The sequence below is a fragment of the Neovison vison genome, chromosome 12 (assembly GCF_020171115.1).
Source record: "Neovison vison isolate M4711 chromosome 12, ASM_NN_V1, whole genome shotgun sequence".
In the NCBI taxonomy this organism is placed as follows: Eukaryota; Metazoa; Chordata; class Mammalia; order Carnivora; family Mustelidae; genus Neogale; species Neogale vison.
The window spans coordinates 32,389,400-32,411,824 of record NC_058102.1 but is presented as its reverse complement, the minus strand read 5'-3'; positions in this window follow the sequence as shown (position 1 = coordinate 32,411,824).

The following is a 22,425-nucleotide window of genomic DNA, read 5'->3' as shown; positions in this document are numbered from 1 at the left end:
TTAATAATTAATCAGGGTAATTGGAAATTTGCAAACTATAATAATTGGTCTCTATTTTACCTAAGCAGATAAATTAACGAGTTAAGTAAAAACCCTTGTAAAAAGCGAATTAACAATCAAATCAGTCTAAAATTTGGTTTTCTGAAAATGTGATCTTACCTGAATGCTATCACGCAGACCTTCGTTTGTGTTTGAATATCTGGGTCAGAGTCATTAATATAATTTTCCTAGCATTCTTGGCAAAAGGCAGAGATGATAATTCCTAGTGGAAATTAAATGATGCATTAGTATATGCATTATTATATCCATTTGTTTATTTACAAATAGATATTTACTGAATGCAACTATATACAAAAATTTTGGTCTAGGAACTAAGGACTTAGCAGTAAACAAAATGGATAACAATCCATTCCTTCATGGAGCATGTAATTGTATATATTTTCTTCTTTGAAGGTAAAATGTTCAAATATTTATTTTATTTATATTCAAAATAACCCATACAAATATATAGTGAAGATATTCAATTTAAAATGTAAATATTGAGACTAAAAGATCTAAAGAGATGACTCCTGACACAGCCTCTTGACTGTCAATGCTCTATTTGCTCAAACCATACAGGGCTTCTTCATAACATAAATGTCCAATTATTATAAAAATCATTTGTATACATACCTATTTAATTTCATAGTTTAAGTGACAGGCTATCAAAGTGTCATTAGCAGAGAAAAAAGATCTATGATGAATACTAGCTAAATGAACCTGTACTGTCTTCTACATTTCACAGTGGATGAGACACCAGATGTAAGTTACAAAAATGAGACCATAGACACTGACATTTCCCCTTTTGATATACATTGCCAGGTTTGTACCTGTATGTAAGGAACTACTCCAAATATAGAACACAAAATAATAAGATTTTAATATAGAAAGTATAAAAAGTTTAAAATATATATATATAAACACACACACACACACATATATACATATATATATATATATATATATATATATATATATATATATGACCTCGGGGTCTGTTTCTGGGCACCTGTGAAGAGGTAAGCCACAGCACCCTAATACAGCACGTGCTATTCACTGAACTGAAGTACATGTACGTTTGCTCAGCCTTCCTCTGAGAAAGCTTAAACTTTCCCAATGTCCACTGTCTACATTATTTTTTCTTTGTTTTGTAATGCTGTACTGCATTTGGATACTATTGAAAACACAAAGACGAAAAAAGGATGAAACACTTCATAAAAGAAATGTAGAAAAAGTACAGTGTGCTCTACGCCCCAAAAAAGACAAGAAAATGTCCAGCATGAAGTCCTGTATAGAGGGAGGTCCTTTCCTATACCCCATTTCCAGCTTCATTCTGACCTCCCTCCCAAAACAGAAAGCACTGTTTGTTCTGTGAGCATTTCTTTTTCAATCCTCCCTGCCCCTGGGCTCATGTAAACATAATACTTTGTTTCCTTGAGCTGCCATAACAGATTACCACAAACCAGGTGGCTTAGAACAACAGAAATTTACTGTCCACAGTTCTGGAGGCTAGAAGTCTAAAATCAAGATGTTAGCAGGGTCATGCTTCCTCAGAAGGCTTTTAGGAAAGAATCTTCCCTTGCCTTCCTTCTAATCTCTGGTAGTTGCTGGCAGTCTTTGGGAGTTCCTTGGCTTGTACAGGTGTGTCTCCAATCTGGGCTTCCATAATTATATGACATTTCCCCCCAGTGTGGCTGTGTCTCTATTGCCTTCTTTTAGGAGTTCCAGTCATACTGAATTTTAGCCCCCTCCCCTTATCCAGTATGACCTCATCGTAACTTAGTTACATCTGATGACAAAACTCTCTCCACCAAATTTTAGTCAGGTTCCTCAGAGATCTCTTCCAGACTAGGCTTCAACCTTGGCCCAAATCCTTCTTTGGCCTGCCCAGCCTAGGTTTAGCAAAGAATCCTGCTAGGCCATTCCCCCCTACTCTCAGTATAGGATCTCTTAAAAACTGAACATAGGGGACGCCTGGGTGGCTCAGTTGGTTAAGCAGCTGCCTTCGGCTCAGGTCATGATCCCGGCGTCCTGGGATCGAGTCCCGCATCGGGCTCCTTGCTCGGCAGGGAGGCTGCTTCTCCCTCTGCCTCTGCCTGCCTCTCTGTCTGCCTGTGCTCGCTCTCTCTCTGACAAATAAATAAATAAAATCTTTAAAAAAAAAAAAAAAAAAACTGAACATAGTCCTCATCCCCACCCTGGATATCTGATCACCTTGTCCTGCCTTCAGCAAGAATCCTTTTAAGTAGGTTTAGCAAGAATCCCCTTCCCATTGTCTGCTCATAGTAGTTTTCTATCCTTGGACTCCCTCACTCTGCACCTGGGCTATATATCCCTTACTCATCCTTGCTATATTCAAAATTGAGCTCTGTTCTATACTAAAGTCTCTGTCCCCATATTGCTAGAGTTACTGAATAAAATCTGATTTTATTAATTTAGCTAGTGTACAGTTCGGTCTTCTTTGACACTATAAAGTCCCCTTTTTCCAAATAAAGTCACATTCTGAGGTTCTGGGTGTACGTGGATTTGGGACAACACTATTTAACACAGTACACACTAAAACCAATCACACATACATACACACGATTACATATGTTTGTTGTTGTTGCATTAATAAGTTTATCTCTATGTCTTCCCAAAGAAATTGGACCTCTGGTAGTATTTAAGGTTTTTGTGGGACTCCTAGAGGAGGCAGATTACTTACCAGATAAACAATACTAAAAACAAACAAACAAACGAACAAAACTAAGCCTAAATATAATTGTGGAAAAGTTAGCCATCAAATTTTATGTACCTCCATAGAATAAGTGTTTCTATTATACTGAGTTTCCCACTGTATTGAAATTATTTACATGACTCTATCCCCAGGTTGGATTTTGAACTACCTTAGATTTGGAGCTATGTATCATATTTCTGAACTCTTAGGGTCAGATACGGTGTCTAAGACATAGTAGGCATTAGTGAAAGTCTCAGGTTGAGGCCAAATTGGAATCTCAACATGTTTAGGTGTGTCTAGTGAGCTGATGGAGTGATCTCAGCAGAAGCATATATACTTGCAAAGTCAAAACCTCTTTGAAGGACTCTTCTTAAGGAAAGCAGGAATTAATGAAGCAAGCTAAAGCCAGGAAAAGAACGCACCAGAGACAGTGATTTTGATTAGAAGACTGGGTCTCTAATCAATTAGACAGCCCATATTTGACAAGTAATCTTTATGGAGTGAAGAGAGGCTATGAATTAGATTTGAAAGATCTATTTCATTAAAAATCCTATAAGTCATGTGGCAGCAAGCAGTATAGTTTGGATAATCTCTAATACAACACACATAAAGAAGGGATAGATCTTCTCACTTACCCTGTCTGTGGCCTCTTTCAAAGTCTATCACTTTGACAAACACAGACACTCAACAGTAATATAACTTATTCGTGACTGTAAGTGAGATGCCTTCAGCTAAATACCAGACATTCTTAAAGGGCTGTTTAATGGTAGACACAAAACAGCAGTCAGATCAGGTTCCCTGGAATGTCAACGGGCTGCTAAGAGTTACGTAAACATGGGGTTACAGAGATGACAATGTGTTATTCTTTAAATCAAAACAAAATAAAGAGAGGACCTTTTTGTAAGTTTAAAATGGGGCTCCAGGGTTCAAAAAAATGAGGCAGATAATCTTATGAGATCTTATCAAAGTTATGCTTGTATCTAAAAAGAATTAATCAAACACAAATTCATAAAGAGGTAAAAAATAGTTGTAATTTCAAACCCATTAATGCAAAACAATCATATGGTGACTGAAATGTATAGGAACATGCAGAATATTTTTTAAATGGAAGGATATTATAAGCACAAATTATTCCTAATGTTCTCCGAAATGGCAATTCCAAATTCATGAAGATTATAAAGAAAATGGTGTGCATTCTTAGATGTTACCTGATCTAATTATAAATCTGCATGATCTTTAGACTATATGAATCTAACATTTAGAGAGAAAATTAAGTAGCTAGAAAACTCATAAAATTCATTTAAATTATCTTCTGAAACTTCTAGATTCAAAAATTTAATGCAAAAGCCAGTTGAGCAAGTTGTAAGGGAATTTTTTTTTGGTTTTTTTTTCTTTCCCTGAAGTTTCAGTTAATTATAATCTGTCAGAGAAAACTGCTTTCATTTATTCTTTACAAAGATTGATCCTTTAAGTGTGTTGCTCTATATTTCTATCTGGCCAGGAGTTCAAAGGCACAAAGTAAAGCTATAGCTTCTGAGGAAAGCATTTCTAAGTTTAATATTATTACTTGTGGATTTAAATTACAGTAGTTTCCCAAGAGGTTTGTCAGTATATTTTTGTTTTGTTTTTTTTAAGATTTTACTTATTTATTTCACAGAGAGAGAGAGATCACAAGTAGACAGAGAGGCAGGCAGAGAGAGAGGGGGGGAAACAGGCTCCCTGCCGAGCAGAGAGCCCAATGTGGGACTAAATCCCAGGACCCTGAGATCATGACCTGAGCAGAAGGCAGAGGCTTAACCCACTGAGCCACCCAGGAGCCCCATTATATTTTTATATTTTTTTAAGTGGATCATTTATCCAAATGTTTAAATGAGAGAAGAAAATACAAAAAAGACGGGGGGGGGCATATTTAAAGAAGACCTTCCCCATATAAAATAATAATTCCCTTTTATCATGGGCAGGCATCTCTAAATGGTGATTTTTCCAGGAAGTCATAAAATGGAGTCACCAAAATGTAGACACATATGTCTTGCTATTTGGTTCACTGCTATCCTTTAGCTCAAATATTATTTTCTTACGATATCTTTCTCTACACTATGTGACTTTATTAAACTCTTCAATATTACTCTTCTATAATATCATGAGTGTGAAATCTTTTCTTGGTATTCATCTCCTTCAGAAAAAAAGACCTCCATATATACATATGCTTACACTGTATCTGCATCTTTTAGCATAAGACCAGGGTTCTAATGGTTGAATTTGAATTTGTGAAGGAAAAAATGATTCAGTGCTTCTTAAATTCTCCATCCAGTACACATATCATATCATATCATATCATATCATAAAGCTACCCAGATTGCTCCCTTGATACAGATACAACTGGTGTCAGGCAATGTATACTTACTGGATTAAAACAGCTGATACACACACATACACACACACACACATTTATACTCCCTGCATTTATCAATTCACCTGCAGAGACTCCCTGACCATGTTTATGTTTATTGTATGTCAGTGCTTAGCCAAAAATAGGGGTTTGGCACACAGTTTCTTTGTAATCAAAGGGAAATGTAATGAGAGCTTATGCTTATGGAAGATATTCTTCCCTTAGCACTTAATCATAGGCTTGATCAATGCCTTTGGTTCTGCAGAGGAAAGAAAAAAAAAAAAAAAACAGTACATTTTGCTTTTAACACCATGCCTTTGGCACACAGTTCATTGAAATCCCATTAAAGTGATGTGTCTTTAGAATAAATTAGAGAATGACTCAAACTCTATGCTTGATATAATTAAACCACAAGCGTCATGATCACATATTCTTGCAGACATGCCAGCTGCATTTGCTCGCATGCTGTTTGGACAGAATACCCATGTGAGCGTTCACTGAAGTCAACTATCCAACCTGAAAGCACTGTAAATTGGTCTGTGACTTCATTGCTACATTACAGAACCAAACAAAAGCTGGTCTGAGGTGGAGGACAAGATGCTAAGCAGAAATGGGACTTTTAAAATTTTTTGCACTGCTCAAATATAATTAAATGTAGTTATTTTCTTTGGCTTTGGAGAAAAGATACTATAGTTTCTCATACACATGATTTTTTAAAAGTACTTTGAAGTATAGATTGATAAGAATCATTTATGAACACATATTCTAAAACTCCTACAAGCTTTGAGGTGAATAGAAAGTTTTAACAATTATTTTCTGTCTCAGCTTCACATTTATTCCATTGTCGTCAGAGTGTGAAGAATTTAATGTCAGCGAGCAATTATGATAGGATTCATTTACTGGCTGTTTACTACATGCCAGGACATTCTGTATAATAGCCATATTCCTCAATGTATTCATTCTAATTTTGAAAAGATTAAAATTTAGGCACATTCATTTATGTCCACAATGTTATGGAGCTGACTTTGATCCAAACACAGACTTGTTTACCGACTGCCTCTGCTCTTCTCATTTTACACTGTAAAGAAATAATCTTGCATTTCTCTTCTACTACTCACAGAACAGGTCTGTAGCCAGGTAGTGTGAAGGTTTTCCCCACACTGACCAATTATGACATCAGCTAGGTATCCTACAATTCAATTCTGACACAAACCAGAGTTAGTGTAGACCCCAAAGCGTTAAGATCTCAGTCCCACAAGTTTGGCCTCTACTTCAGATGCCAATCACAATTAGCGGAGGTACCCAGCTGACTCACAACTTCTGTTCAACGTGGTTACAAACTGGAAGTTCCCAAGTCTCCCTCTTTGGATTTGTTAATTTCCTAGGCTGTCTCTCAGAACTCAAGAAAATAGTTTACTTAACTAAGGCCAAAAGATATTTGAAAGGATACAAATGAATAGCCCTGATGAAGAGATACAGAGGGCCATGTCTGAAGAGCCTTTTGCTCAGAAGCTTCTGTCCTCTTCGAGTTGGAGTGTGCCCCCTCCTGGCACATGGATGTGGTTCAACAACATTAGAAGATCGCTAAACCCTGTGCCTTGGGGATTTTTATGGAAGCTTTGTCAGAGAGGCATGATCAATCATAACCTTAATTTCCAGTATCTCTCCCCTCTCCAGAGAACAGGAGGTGGGGCTCAAAGTTCCAATCTTCTAATTATCTGTTGGTTTTCCTGGTGACCAGCTCCCATCAAAGAACAGGTCCACCAAAGTCACCTTATCAGAACAAAAGCATTCCTATCACCCAGGAAATTCTAGGCAATTTAGGAGCTCAGTGTCAGACACCCCGTCACTTAGGAAATTACAAGGGTACTTTCGCAGAACACTGTGTCAGGAACTGGGGTCAAAGAGCAAATATTAGCAGGAAACAAAGGCAGACCAATATATATCTATTATTATTTCACAAATATGTTGACTATCAAACATTCAGCTAACTAATATTATCTTCTAAGTATCAAAAATGTTACAAAAACAGGATTTTTAAATATGGAATCTAAGATTCATAATATAATTCCTTCCCTTCATTTTTTAAAAATCTTGCATTCTTTAACAGTGGCTATCAAAATCAATTCTACCTTTACTTACAGTTTATTGGTCTTAATTAGGAAAAAAAAGAGATTCTTCATTGCATATTGGAACATAATAATGTATTGATAGGCTACCCAGGACTATAGAGATATTTACTATTAAGTTAAAGTATCTTAAAACTCTCTGGTTTTGAGTTCTGATTTGCAAGATTTTCTTTCTTTCTTCTTCCTTGATGTCAGGCTCTCAGTTCTTAATTTTGGCTGTTTTTTGTCTACCTCTGGGGGTATCCTTTGAACACAAAAATCTCAAAACTCTTCTAATTCATGAGTAATTAACTTCTGAGTAGTTTTCTGCTGAGCTTTACCTTCTTTAAAGAAAAAAAAAAAAAAAGTGTCCTAACAGATTCTATGGCGGGGGTGGGGGGTTGTTGGAGGGATTGCATTTTCGAGAAGCTCAGTTTCTAAGCTATTGTCTAAATAATTAATTTTTTCAGACTAGTGATCCACAGATAAAACATGTGCCACTCACTGAATGAAGAATTTATTAGATTGAAATGTGAATTTCAAACATCGGGATATTCTTTAAATAAATACTGAAGTATGCAGCGTTGGGGGCACAGTGGTGAGCATAGCTGCCTTCCAAAATAAATACTGAAGCATTCATACGCTGGTACTATGCAGCAATTAAAATAACTTTACCAGACTATTACTTACTGACATGGAAATAAAATTCAAAACATTTACTAAAAATCCAGTTATACCATCTTATGAAACCCATTGTATATATACAATATGAACATATAAAAAGGTAAAATTATACATCATACAAACAACACAGACTATTATTGGTTATAGATTAAGAGGAAATCAATAGTTATCTAAAATGAATAAACTAATATAGAAATGTTAAACTACTGAAATAACAAAGCAAATGTCACAAGTAAGAAGTATAGGTACTGAAAATGATTGTCCTTGGGGAGTGAAAGGGCAAGTTTCCTGGGGTTTTTTACTGGCATGTCTTACAGTACTCTTTGACGTCAAAATAACATAATCATGGGGCGCCTGGGTGGCTTGGTGGGTTAAGGCCTCTGCCTTCGGCTCAGGTCATGGTCCCAGGGTCCTGGTATCGAGCCCCACATCGGGCTCTCTGCTCTGCAGGAAGCCTGCTTCCCTTCCTCTCTTTCTGCCTGCCTCTCTGCCTACTTGTGTCTACTACTACTGTCTGTCCAATGGATAAATAAAATCTTTAAAAAAAAAAAAAGGTATATAGACAGATTCTTAAGACTCCCCAGAAGGTAAGGGGATAAACCCTATCCTTAAAACTATACCATCAAAATCAAAATACATCCTCATAAAGCTGTAAGATCAAAAGCATATCTGAGCTTTGTTACAAAACCTCATACAGATTACACATTTAACTATATGGCTTACTTTTTCCTTCTAGTATCAATGGATCGATAAGTTTTAATAATATTAAATGATATATGGAAATGGAACTTTCCTTTTTTAAAGGGATATGAAAACTACACTAATATTTGTGAAATATTTCTTCTGTGAACATTTTTCAAAGGTCTTTATTAAGGTAGACTTCCTATTTCAACAAGTTGTCAACATTTTTCAAAGAAATTTCCATTAAGGTAGACATTCTACTTCAGACACCTTCTGACTTCAGTTTATTATTGAGTTTCTTCATTTTTATTATTCAGAAACCAAACAAATGGAACCCCATGTGCCTTTAGTTTAGCTTAAGATAAGGGGAGAAATGACCTAAAATGTGACCTAAATTGTCGCATTTAATGAATTATACTCCAAAAATCTATATCTTATTGAGATGATAAAATTTTGAACTTTGAGGTTTTGAGGTAATGAGATTTAGAATTGGCTGAAAACTTTGGAATGTGAGCTGATGTCATATTGGGTGAGATTCTTGGGCACCTAAGGAGTGGGTGAATGTAGTTTGCATTTGGAAAGATGTGAGTTGTTGAAGGCCAAAAAGTACATTGTGGTAGGCAGAATTCTAAAGTAGTACTTACAGTTCCTCCCCTCTGTGTATATACCCTGCGTAATACCACTCCTTAAGCATGAATAGGACTTGTAAAGACAATGGTATATTAATCCTATTATTAGCTTATGTGATAAAGCAAGGAATTTTACAGATATAATTACAGTTCTTAATCACTTGATTTTACATTATTTATAATAGACATTATCATCATGGGCCTGACTTAAACAGGTGAATTTTTAAAAGAGACAAGAAGCAACAGAGAGATTTTTTTCTGCTCGCCTTAAAGTTGGACTTAATTAATTTTAAAACTCTCTATTATGTGAATGGTATAGTTAAAAGAATGAAAGACACACCACAGATTGAGAGAAATATTTTCTTTTATCCTAAATATCTGAAGAACTCTTAAAAGTTCACAAAATGAAAGCAAATAAATAGTTAAGAAGTGGGTAAAATTTCTGAACAAACACCATATCAAAGAATATTTGTATGTGGTATATAAGTATATTAAAAGAGCTCAGCACCATTTGTCTTTGTGTAAATGTAAATTAAAACAAAAAGACATACAACTACACACCTATTTGAATGGCCAAATACCATCACCCCTAACCCCCCAAAGAGGGACAATAGTAGTTTTGAAGAATGTAGAACAATAGTGATTCATTCATTCTTGGTGAGAATGCAAATGTCATAGGTGCTTTGGAAGATGGTTTAACAGTTTCCTACAAACCTGTAGGAGAGCTGATGACACTGACTGCACGTCTGGCCCTCCATCCTCTTCGTGCCCATGCAATGACCGCCCCCAGTGCCAGGCCTCTTGGAGGTTAATATATGCCCTGAGTGGAATGTGGGAAGGTTGTTCCTCTTTAGATAACTATGCTTTGATCTCACCACAAGTCCCTAACTCTACAAAAGCTGTGGATTAAGGCCCAGACTTAACAGAGAATCTCTGGGTAGTGCCTAGATCTTCCATCTGCCTCATCCGGTCAGTAAGTTACCCTGAACAAAGCTATTTAAACAGTATCAAGTGGCCTGCTTCATTTTTTAGTCTCAAACTGCCTTCTCACAGCATAAGGAATACAGTCAATGATATTGCAATAACAATATTACAGATATTAGGAGACAGTAGCTATACTTGTTGTGAACAGAGCATAATGTATAAACTTATCAAATCACTAAGCTGTACACCTGAAACCAGTGTAAGCTATACTAAAAAAAAAAAAAAAAAAAAAAGGTGGGGGTGGGGGGCTTTTCTTTCTGGAGGATACCTTACTGTCCCTCCTCCACCTTCTAACAAAACTTAAGCATTTACTTTGTGTATAGTTGATGTACAATGTTGCATGAGTTGTGGGTGTATAGCAAAATGATTCAACTTCTCTATCCATTCCACTATGCTACCATCTGTCACCACACGACAGTATTACTATAATACCATTGACTATATTTCCCAAGATTTTCCTTTTAATCCTGGGATTTATTTATTCCATAACTGGAAACCTACATCTTCTACTCCCTTTCACCCATTTTGCCCATCCCTTGTCCCCCTTTCTTACTATACAATCCAGCATTCATGCTTCTGGGTATAACCCAACTGATTTAAAATTTTATCTGCACATTAAAACAGAAAAAAAAAACTGTGTACAAATGTTTATGGCAGTGTTATTCATAACCAATATAAACTATAGATGATTGATAGATAAGTAGATAGATAGATATAGTGGTACACTCTTGCAATAGGATACTAAGAAACAATATAAAGGAATGAGCTATCAAGCCATATAAAGATGTGGGTGAACTTTAAATGTACATTGCTAAATAAAAGGAACCAATCCAAAAAGCCTACATATTAGATGATTTCAACTGTATGACATTCCAAAAAAAGCCAAACTATGGAGATAGTGAAAAGGTGAGTGATTGCTAAAAGTTTGGGGGAGAGAGGGCAGGATGAACAGGTGGAGCACTATAGGTGTGTGATATTTGCTATGGTTTTCTCTGGCTGCCATAACAAATTAGCGTGGACTGGGTAGCTTTAACAATAAACATTTACTCATCAAAGTTCTAGAGGCTGGAAACCTCATACTGTTGATGTTCTCACATGGCCTTCCTTAGTGCATGTGAGCAGAGAAATCTGACTGCTTCCCCCTCTTCATATAAGGGCATTAGTTCCAATATGAGGTTCCCAGCCTTATGACCTAGTCCAACCCTTCTTACCTCCGAAAGGCCTCATTTCTAAATACCATTACATTGGGAGTTAGAATTTCAATAAACAAATTTTGGAGAGACACAAATATTCTGTTTATAACAATACTGTAATGATTGATATGGCATTATACAACTATCAGAACCCACAGAACTATACAAATGAACTGTAATGTAAACTATGCTTTCTAATCAATAATAATGAATCATTATTGGTTTCTTGATTGTAACAAACACACCACACCAATGCAAGATACTAATAATAGTGAAAACTAATTTTCTCAGGACAGAGCAAATCTAGGAATTCTCTGTACTTTCCATTCAATTTTTCTGTAAACCTAAAACTGCTTTTTAAAAAAAAAGGCTAAAAAAAATCAATAGATTTTTTTTGTAATTCTTCCACATAATTCACCAAGTAGCTGAGAGCAAAAGTCCAGTTTAGCACTTTCTTATATTTGGATAAGAATAACACAAACACAGATAAAAAAGACAAAACAAACAAAAGCACGATATTGATTAAATAATTCAAGAATGATGTTACTATTGGGGCGCCTGGGTGGCTCAGTGGGTTAAGCCACTGCCTTTGGCTCAGGTCATGATCTCAGGGTCCTGGGATCGAGTCCCGCATCGGGCCCTCTGCTCAGCGGGGAGCCTGCTTCCTCCTCTCTCTCTGCCTGCCTCTCTGCCTACTTGTGATCTCTCTCTGTCAAATAAATAAATAAAATCTTTAAAAAAAAAAAAAAAGAATGATGTTACTATTAAAATTTAAAAAAAAAAAAAAAGCTGTATTTGTGGGAATTACATGACCAGTAGTTCTTAGGCAAGAAAATACCAATGTACATGGGGCGCCTGGGTGGCTCAGTGGGTTGGGCCTCTGCCTTCAGCTCGGGTCATGATCTCAGGGTCCTGGGATCGAGTCCTGCATCAGGCTCTCTTCTCAGCAGGGAGCCTGCTTCCTCCTCTCTCTGCCTACCTGTGATCTCTGTCTGTCAAGTCAATAAATAAAATCTTTAAAAAAAAAAAAAAAAGAAAATACCAATGTACATACATCAGTTGTGAAAAGCAACAAAAACAAAACTAAAAAACTTCTGCATAATGAAGGAAACTGTCAACAAAACAAAAAGGCAATGGGAGAGGATATTTGTAAATTCTGCATCTGATAAGGGGGTTAATATCCAAAATATATGAAGAACTCATACAACTCAATAACAAAAACCAAATAATCCAAATTAAAAATGGGCAGATCTGGGGGCATCTGGGTGGATCCGTCAAGCAACCAACTCTTGATTTCATCTCAGGTCATGATCTCAGGGTCATGAGATCAAGCCCCTTGTTGGCTCCATGCTGGGTGCCAAGCCTGCTTAAGATTCTCTCTCTCTCTCTCTCGGGGAGCCTAAGTTGCTTAGTTGGTTAAGTGTCTGTGTTTGGCTCATGAGATGCTGGAGTCTTGGGATTGAGCTCTGCATTGGTCTCCCTGCTCAGAGGGGAGCCTGCTTCTCCTCCTCCCTCTTCTATTCCTCCTCTTCCCTTAATTGTGCTCTCTGTCAAAAAAATAAAATCTTAAAAAAAAAAAACCAAAACTCTCCCTTTGCCTCTACTCCTCCCCCACCTCTCTCCCTCCAAAAAAAAAAAAAAAAAAAAGGCGGATCTGAATAGACATTTTTTCAAAGAAGACAAGTAGATGGCTAACAGGTACATGAAAAAATACTCAACATCAGTAATCATCAGGAAAATGCAAATCAAAACCTCACTGAGCTATCACTTTACAACTGTTAGAGTGGCTATTATCAAAAAGACAAGAAATAACAAATATTGGTGAGGATGCAAAAAAAAGCAATCCTTATGTACTGCTAAAGAGAATGCAAATTGGTGTAGTCACTAAAGAAAATAGTATCACAGCTCTCAAAAATTAAAAATAGAAATACCATACAATCTAACAATTTTACCACTGGTTATTTACCTAAGTAAATAAAAATACTGTTAGAAAAAAAAATCTGCATCCTTATGTTTATTACAGAATTATTTACAATAGCCAAAATATGCAAAAGATCTAGGTGTCCATCATGGATGACTGGGCAAAGAAAGTGTAATATATATATATATAAAATGAACTACTATTTAGCCATTTTCAACAAAATAGATGGACCTTGAGGGCCTTATGCTAAGTGCAGTAAGTCAGAAAGAGAAAGACAAATACTCTATGATATTAATCATATATGGAATCTGAAACAAACAATAAAAACAATGGGATCATAGATTCGGAGAGCAGATTGATGGTTACCAGTTGTGGTGGGGAGCAAAACGGGTGAAGTGGGTCAAAAGGTACAAATTTACAATTATAAATAAATGAGTCATGGGAATGAAATGCACAACCTGGTGACTATAGTTAATAATACTGTATTATGTATTTGAAAGTTGCGAAGAGAGGGGTGCCTGGGTGGCTCAGTCGGTTTGAGCATTCGACCCTCGATTTCAGCTCACGTCATGACTTCAAGGTCATGAGATCGAGGCCTGCATCAGGCTCTGTGCTCAGCAGGAAATGTGCTTGAGATTCTCTCTCTCCCTTTCCCTCTGCCCCTCTTTGCCCCAGGCTCACTCGCTCTTGCTCTAAAATAAATAAATCTTTAAAAAAGAAAGTTGTTAAGAGAATAAATCTCAAAATTTCTCCTTTTTAAAATATTTATTTATTTGTGGGAACAGTTGTAGGGAGGGAGAGAGGATCCAAGCAGAGCCCACCCTGAGCCTGAGATCACAACCTGAGTCAAAACCATGGGCTGGGCACTTAACCAAGTTCACCATGAAAGTGCCCCTAAAATTTCTCCTCTTAAGAAAAACAATTTGTCATTAGGTATAGTGATGGATATTAACTAGACTTATGGTGATCAGTTTGCAATATACACAAATGTTGAATCATTATGTTGTACACTTGACACTAAAATTATATGTCAATTATATCTCAATAAAGAAAAACACTAATGTATATTCATCCATTATAAAATACAGGTGGTAATGATTATTAGTGCCTGAAAATTATATGTGAATCGAAGTTTACCTTAAATCATCCACTTCTCTACAATGAAAATCTGCATGTGTGAGAAGGACTGTACTCCTGAGGTAGGGGGGACAGTGTATTGGGAAACATTTTTGAACCATGGGAAAAATGGCAGATGGTTATTTGGATAATTATGTGAAACTGAAGTATACTAGCTTTTTATTAGAAAAGTTCACTTCTGAGTGGAAAGGAAGCGTTAGAAACTGATGCCCCAAATCCTCTAGTAACTATAAAATGCAGCCCTAGTGGCAGTCTAGATGCTTAGCTGAGGGAACATCTCTCCTCAGTTGGCCTTGAGAAAATTCTTTACTTGATTTCTTTGTTCCCTCGTGCTCTTTGGAAGTGGCACCATGAGGGAGTCATCTGTGCAGTTCCCCAAACATTCCCAGCTTTCTGTTGTGTAAGTATTTATAAGATTTCTCTTATCTACGTCTCTTAAAATTTGCAATGTCAGTATTTCTTGCTTTGGACAGAAAAAAAAAAAGTAATTGGAAATGATATTATGGTACTTCCCAAAAAAGACTCTAAAAGCCAGAATTTATGATTTATTCATCCTTTGCCACCTGTCTTAGCAATCACGGAAGCAGTGAGGTAGAGCCTCCCCCAGCTTGCATTCCTGAGTCAGAATGAGGTAGAGCAGACTCCATGGCTGACCATCAGTGGACACACAGCATGAATCAGAAATAAATCTGTATTATTAATATTATTATTATTATTATCACTGTTGTTATAAACTATTAGATCTGAGGAATTTTAACTTAGAATGAGCTACCTATCCTGATGCACACTATTAATTATTAGGACTGCAGCAATCATTTGTTTTAACTCCATCTCTATATTAATCAACTGGAAGGAAAACAATTTCTCTTTTTGTTTCATCTGATATAAATTTAGAGATCTTCAATATAAAATTTTACTAAGATATAAACACATTCTATTCCATTTCCCAAAAATGCTTCAGTTAATTTGACCTTTAATAAAGTCTCATTTCTTTACTCAACTTTAACCCAGTAACGCTTTATTAAATCCTTCTTTTCCAATCTTGAAAAATGTTGTCTCCAATTAATCATAATTATAGTTTTCTTTCTAAAGGGTAGAATTTGAAGAGATTGTCTAACAGAAGAGCTCTGGTCTATTAAGCAGCCAGGCTGAAGTATATTCTATTTATTGTCTAACAACTTTTTTCGTGGTTGGAGAGAGTGACTATGATACACACACACACGCACGTGCACACACACACACACACACACAGATATTAAGAAAATTTCTGGAACAACATAAATACTAGTACTCTCCCCAAAGTATTAAGATCTTAGGACCTATATTTAGACTATCTGTTTACCAGTCTAAACACTATCACATACTGTATAAACTTTGTTACGTCTGTTCCTGATTTCATTATCTGCAAATATCTCATAAAGGCACCTAGTGCAAAAAAATATTACCAATACATTTATTCAGCATGGGGTTTTGTAGATAATGAATGACCAAGACACACACTACTATTATTTTGCTATCGTTATTTTACTTATCTTTTTTGGAAATCATCAAGTCTTTTCTTCTGTGATATTTGTCAATAGTGTTCAATATTAGCAGAAAATCCAAATTACTAATTTTCCTTTTGAAACACTGAGGGGGAAAAATAACTCTCAGAATTAACAGAATGTAAGATTCTAGTCCCAGTGGGCTGATTTTGCCCCTGACAAGTGTCTTTTGAATGGAAGAATGAATGAGTGATGAATTAATTACTTCATGCAGAAAATCTTTATTAAGCATCCACGGTATGTTCATGCCAGAGACAGAGGCAGAAATCATGACCTGGGACAGAACAAGAAAAGCTACCAGAAGCCCACCTCCTAAAGAGGCCTGACTTGAGGTTGCTGGCAAGCACAGAAAGCTGACTTCAGTCATATTAGCAGGGCTATTCTTTCCCCTTGCATGTAGGGAAACTAAGAGGGTTTTGCTCTAAAAAAAAAAAACAAAACAAAAAAAAAAACAACAACAACAAAAAAACCTTTCAATTTGTGAGTCTAAAGACATTTTTACACTACACTATTCATCCAACATGGAATAAATCTCGGTATAGAGAAGTTATGTGACTGACCTAGGGCTATGTGAAGACTCAGAAGCTGCGAAAAATATAAACCCTTAGGAGTTCTAAATCCAAGTGGCTTTTCAAGGATATTCTTGACTAAATACAGCTCTATCCAGATAAAATGAAGCCTTCACGGAAGGAATACTTTGGACCTATATGTGGTGAATAAAGAAGGTAGAGTGTCGGAATATAGCAAATTCATTGAGAGGTACATTAGACTAGAAGGGTTATAATATTAATTTAGTAAGTGCTCTTCGAGAGACCTACAGGAGTTAGAACACCTTAGAGAAAGTCTTACACTCAGAAAGTAACTTACGCATTTGACAGTCTCCTCTGATAAGTTTATTCCAATGGGTCTCACAAAGATGGTTATGTGTTGTAGAAGTTACAGTTTTATTCTGGGTTTTAAATCAATGAATTTAGAACCATAAAATACATGATCCCATACATTGAGTTATCTTCATTAACTTGGAGAAAGTGTCAGGCCTGATATTTCAGAACGCTCGTTAGGCAGCACATAACCTTGATTCATGCAAGGAGCCAGAGAAGGAGTGTTAATTTCAACTACAGGCCAGGCCAGTCAGTTCACATAAACAACTTTCACAAACAGCCAGATTAAGAACCACCATCCAGCAAAACAATCCCAGGAGGCTTGTCAGTGCCTCGCTTAACAACCTTTTGAGGTCACAGCATGCTCATTCATTCTGGCCTCAAATCTGGGGTTGTTCGATTCTCTTGACTAATTGTGTATTCACTCATTCAGCAAATATGTATTAGATAATCAAGATGTATCAGGTTGTGTGCTTGGAGCTGGGGATACAAAATCTGTCAGAATTAGACCTTCTCTTCAAGAAATAGGAAATCTTATGGAGAGGCAAATACCTAAGGAAATAATTATAATACCATGTAGAATGTGTTATAATAGAGGTTAAGCACAAGGTTTTACAGAAGCAGAGACATAGAAGCAATTCATTCCAGGGAAGAAAATCACAGAAAGCCTAATAGAAACACTGGTAATTACGTGGGCCTTGAAGGATAAGTTTACCTGGGAGAGAACACTGGTAAACAACAATAAGGCACAGGTACCAAGGTGGGAAAGTGTGTGGGGCATATTTGAAGACCTGAAGATATTTAAGTTATCATTTGGTACTAGCTATCATCTATTCATTTGTGATGTATACTTAATGTTGATAGTTGTCACAATTAATTTGGAAATATATTTGAGATTTAAAAGGGTACAACCTGAATCTAAAGTAGTCTTTTAATTTTTCATTGCTATAATCAGAATATTCCAGAAATTTTTGCAGTCTGTTTTTCATTTTATGCTCCAGGCTTAAGAAGCACATTTAAATTTGGAAAGTAAATTAGAAAGATGTTGTCACAACAAAATAAACACAAATATTCTTAGCATCATTTAAAATTTATCACATCATTATAGTGGTCATTATCAGTCAGACATTTTATTCCATCAGAAGTAATTGCTTCATAGAATGGCATGATTTTAGACTCTACAAACCAGAATACAATCTTAACTCTAAGGCATTGTGTAGTTTTAATTATATGTTTATCAGGCCACTCTATAAATTTGACTTCAAAAATCCACACAAATCTTTTTCCCTGGCTATTAGTGTTAAAGCTAATTAGAAAAAGATAGATAATACCAATTTACTCAATAATAAATGATAAAGATTGGTCAATAGAAACCACATTAAAGCTTTAAATATGAAGCAAGTATAGACAACTCTTGGTTTCCTTATTAAAGAAAAATCAACAAGATGCTAGCTTATGAAAGAGAATTAAATTGGATATCTTTTACTTGAAAGAAGAAACAGTAGAGAATTCTCTATCTGAAATGACTTATGAGTATTAGAGTTTTAAGTATGCATAATAAAATGATGATTAGTAACATTTCCTTGTCTCTTATTAACATACTAAACTAAGAAACTGTATGAATTTTGAAAGCATCTGGTCTATTATCTTAATAATGAAATTTATACTATTGTCATATCATTGAAAAAAAAAATCTTGATGGGAATGCAAGCTGGTGCAGCCACTCTGGAAAACAATATGAAGGTTAGTCAAAAAGTTGAAAACAGAGCTACACCCTACAATCCAGCAATTGTACTACTAGGGATTTACTCTAGGTACAAATGTAGTGATCGAAAGGGACATCTGCACCCAATGTTTATAGCAGCAATGTCCACAATAGCCAAACTAAAACCCAGCTGTCCATTGACAGATGAATGGATAAAAAAAGATGTGATATATATATATATATATATATATATATATATACACACATACATACAATGGACTACTACTTAGCCATCAAAAAAAAAAAAAAAAGAAAGAAAACTTGCCATTTTCAACAACAGGAATGGAACTAGAGGGTATTAGGCTAAGTGAAATAAGTCTATCAGAGAAAGACAACTATCATATGATCTCACTCATACCTGGAATTTAAGAAACAAAACAGAGGATTAGGGGAAGAGAGGAAAAAATAAAACAAGAAAAAATGAGAGAGGGAGACAAACCATAAGAGACTTAATCATAGCCGAGGGTTGCTGGAGGGGAGGTTGGTGGGGGATGGGGTAACTGGTTGATGGACATCTTGCTTTATGATAATTTCTTGGGTTATACATTTGTTTTATATGATTTGCATGGCTTCACATTTTATTTTACAATAAAATAAATCTAATAAATAAATATACTAAAAAAAATGATAAAATAGATCCACACTCTCATTTTTGTAATACAACTTTACCAAATAAATGAGAAAAAAATCTCTGACTAAAGATATATGAAGCCAAAAAACACATGGCTATATGTAGATATATATACATAAATTGTAAAAGTGAATTGTGGCACTTAGAAAATAAAACAATTGGGATGCCTGGGTGGCTCAGTTGGTTAAGCAGCTGCCTTCAGCTCAGGTCATGAACCCAACGTCCTGGGATCGAGTCCCATATCGGGCTCCTTGCTCAGCAGGGAGCCTGCTTCTCCCTCTGCCTCTGCTTGCCATTCTGTCTGCCTGTGCTCACTCTCTCTCTCTGATAAATAAATAAAATCTTTAAAAAAAAAAAGAAAAGAAAAGAAAACAACTGAAAAATTTAGTTCAGGACCATGTGAAATTCTCAAACCTCTTCATATTACTCCACTTTACAAATAATGTAATTTATTTAGATATCTAGATTATACCCTCCACCTTATAGGACCCGCTTCAATTACAGACTTACATTTTGCACCATTAAGGGCAATTAATTTGAACATTAATCATCATCATCTTGAAAACTATTATTACTAGTCAACAGTGCCTACTATGCAGTGCCTATTATGTGCTATGAATATTTTTGTATTTACTCATTGGTCCTATTCATTGACTGATGAACTTAATTTTATGTTAAATCATGTCCCTATTTTTTGACTATCACTTTTTTTGTGTTTATTGTACTTTAAATCATATTTTATAAATTATCCACGGCAATATCATATAAAGTAGAAACGAAAAACTTTATATCACATACAATATTTAAAGACACACAAAAGGTAAAACGTAGCATTCAATTAAATTAACATTGTTTTTATATAACGTCAGTCAAGACAGTGACTAATTATTCAGGCCAAAAAACTGATATAGATGGTATATTTTCTTCATTAAACATTTATTTAAGTTTTCCTATATTGTTGTTACTATGAAAATTAACAGCTTAGAAAAAAAATAATAAATTGCAGGGATAATTTATCCAGCATTACTCTATTTATAAATAATGTGTTACACCTACACACACAAAAATAAAATTCAATATGTAAGAAGTATGTCTTTTTTAAGCAGTCCTTACTGACCGAGAGTTTCAAATAGTATAAATGGCACCTCCTAATATGCTCCATAATAGGAAATTATGAACCTGAATTACAAGCTCTTCTAAATTAAGTTAGTTTCATGTGCTTGGGAAAAACATTCTTCGCAAGGCAACAATGTATTGCATTTCAAAGAGAAATGAAAAAGGAACAGACAACATTCAATGGTAGGGAAGGAAAACAGGTCAATTACATATAAAAGGAGGGGGCAAACAAAACAACTGCTGGATATGAATGGCCAAAGGCCCACAACAGGTGATTTTTAAAAGGAAGAAATTATCAAATTGAGGACAAAGTAAAGCAAGCAGGAAAGCAACAGCTGTATAAATGCTCTGTGCCCTTGGGATGCAGGGCACCAGGGGCATCACAGACTCACTCTGGCAGGCAGACTTCCCTGATGCTCTTGGGTCCACCTCTTCTTATTTGTTCATCAAATGTCTTGATTAATTTGTCTGTGTTTTCTGTAGGTCAAATAATGTTACAAAAGTAGTTTTTTGGCTCTCTTCAGTTAGGACAGTTAATCACAAATCCCTTCGCACTCTTCCTTTCTTCTATTCTACTGCCCTCTTCTCGTTCTAGATTTTTTCAGACTCTATTTTGATTTCACCTTACTGGAAAGAATAATGCTTATAGTTTATACTATCACAACCCTGAAATGCTATTGCCTGTCTTTTTTTTTTTTTTAAAAGATTTTATTTATTTATTTGTCAGAGACAGAGGGAGAGAGAGAGAGTGAGCACAGGCAGACAGAGAGGCAGGCAGAGGCAGAGGGAGAAGCAGGCTCCCTCCCGAGCAAGAAGCCCGATGTGGGACTCGATCCCAGAACCCTGGGATCATGACCTGAGCCGAAGGCAGCGGCTTAACCACTGAGCCACTCAGGCCTGTCTTTTTAAGTGGAATATTCTAGTCCTAAATACCCTTCCTAATTTGTTATAAACTAACATAACAGTATGAAATAGCAACATGAAATATATCTCTATCACACAAATGTATTATAATGTACATGTATATAAAATAATGTATACATGTAAAATAATCCATATATTTAAAATAACAACAGCATCCATGAATCATGCATAGCAACATTCACTAGTATTCATGTCATCTCTCATCTCTCCCCCATATCATGTACTCTTCTGTTTACCTGACAGCCTACTTCAGGGCACAGCAGTCTTCTAACACTCACTGAACACACACCAAGCTTCATGGCTTCTTGCTGAGCAAGTTATAAATGGTGATAGGATGTCTGTTTGCTATTAGTAACTGTTTCAAGAATGTAGTAACTAAGTCAAAACTTCTGCTATGATCTTTGTCTATAACTCTTTCTCCTGTTCACTTTGGTGATGTCTTGGTCTCTTTGGTGACAACCCTTGCCTAACTAGTATAAAAAAAGTATTATTTTCCCGTATCTTGACTTAAATGTTTGAACAATACATCTGCAATTTAAAGGACTACATAGTAATGCATAGCCATTGGCTTTCATTTTCACGCACATTAAAAGATACACAAATAGAAATCATGGCGAGACAGGACAAGAATAATGCGTTTTAGAAATGTTTAGTTTCTGAAGGTTCAAATTATATTATTACTCATAAGTAATAATTTGATATCATGCATATTTCTGTAACATAGAAAGGCTAATTAACTGTAGAATGATCATTTGATTTTAGCATGCCACTTTGTTTCATTATATATAATATAAAAATTATATTTTAAAACATGAATTACATTTATTGAAAGAGTTTTGAACACTTTAAATGAATTAACTGAAGAGGTCCTAATCCAGAAATTCCTGAAAACCTACAGTTTTTATAGTATAATCAGTAACACTTAACAGAGTAAAATAGAAATATATATAATGAGAATCAAAAGTTTTCTTCATTGTGAAATAAAATGTGGGACTTTCTGTGGAAAAAACTATCTCGGGATTCTAATAATTGGTAAGGAGAAATAACAAGCAACCATAACTTCTCATCTGACTTACTGCTACT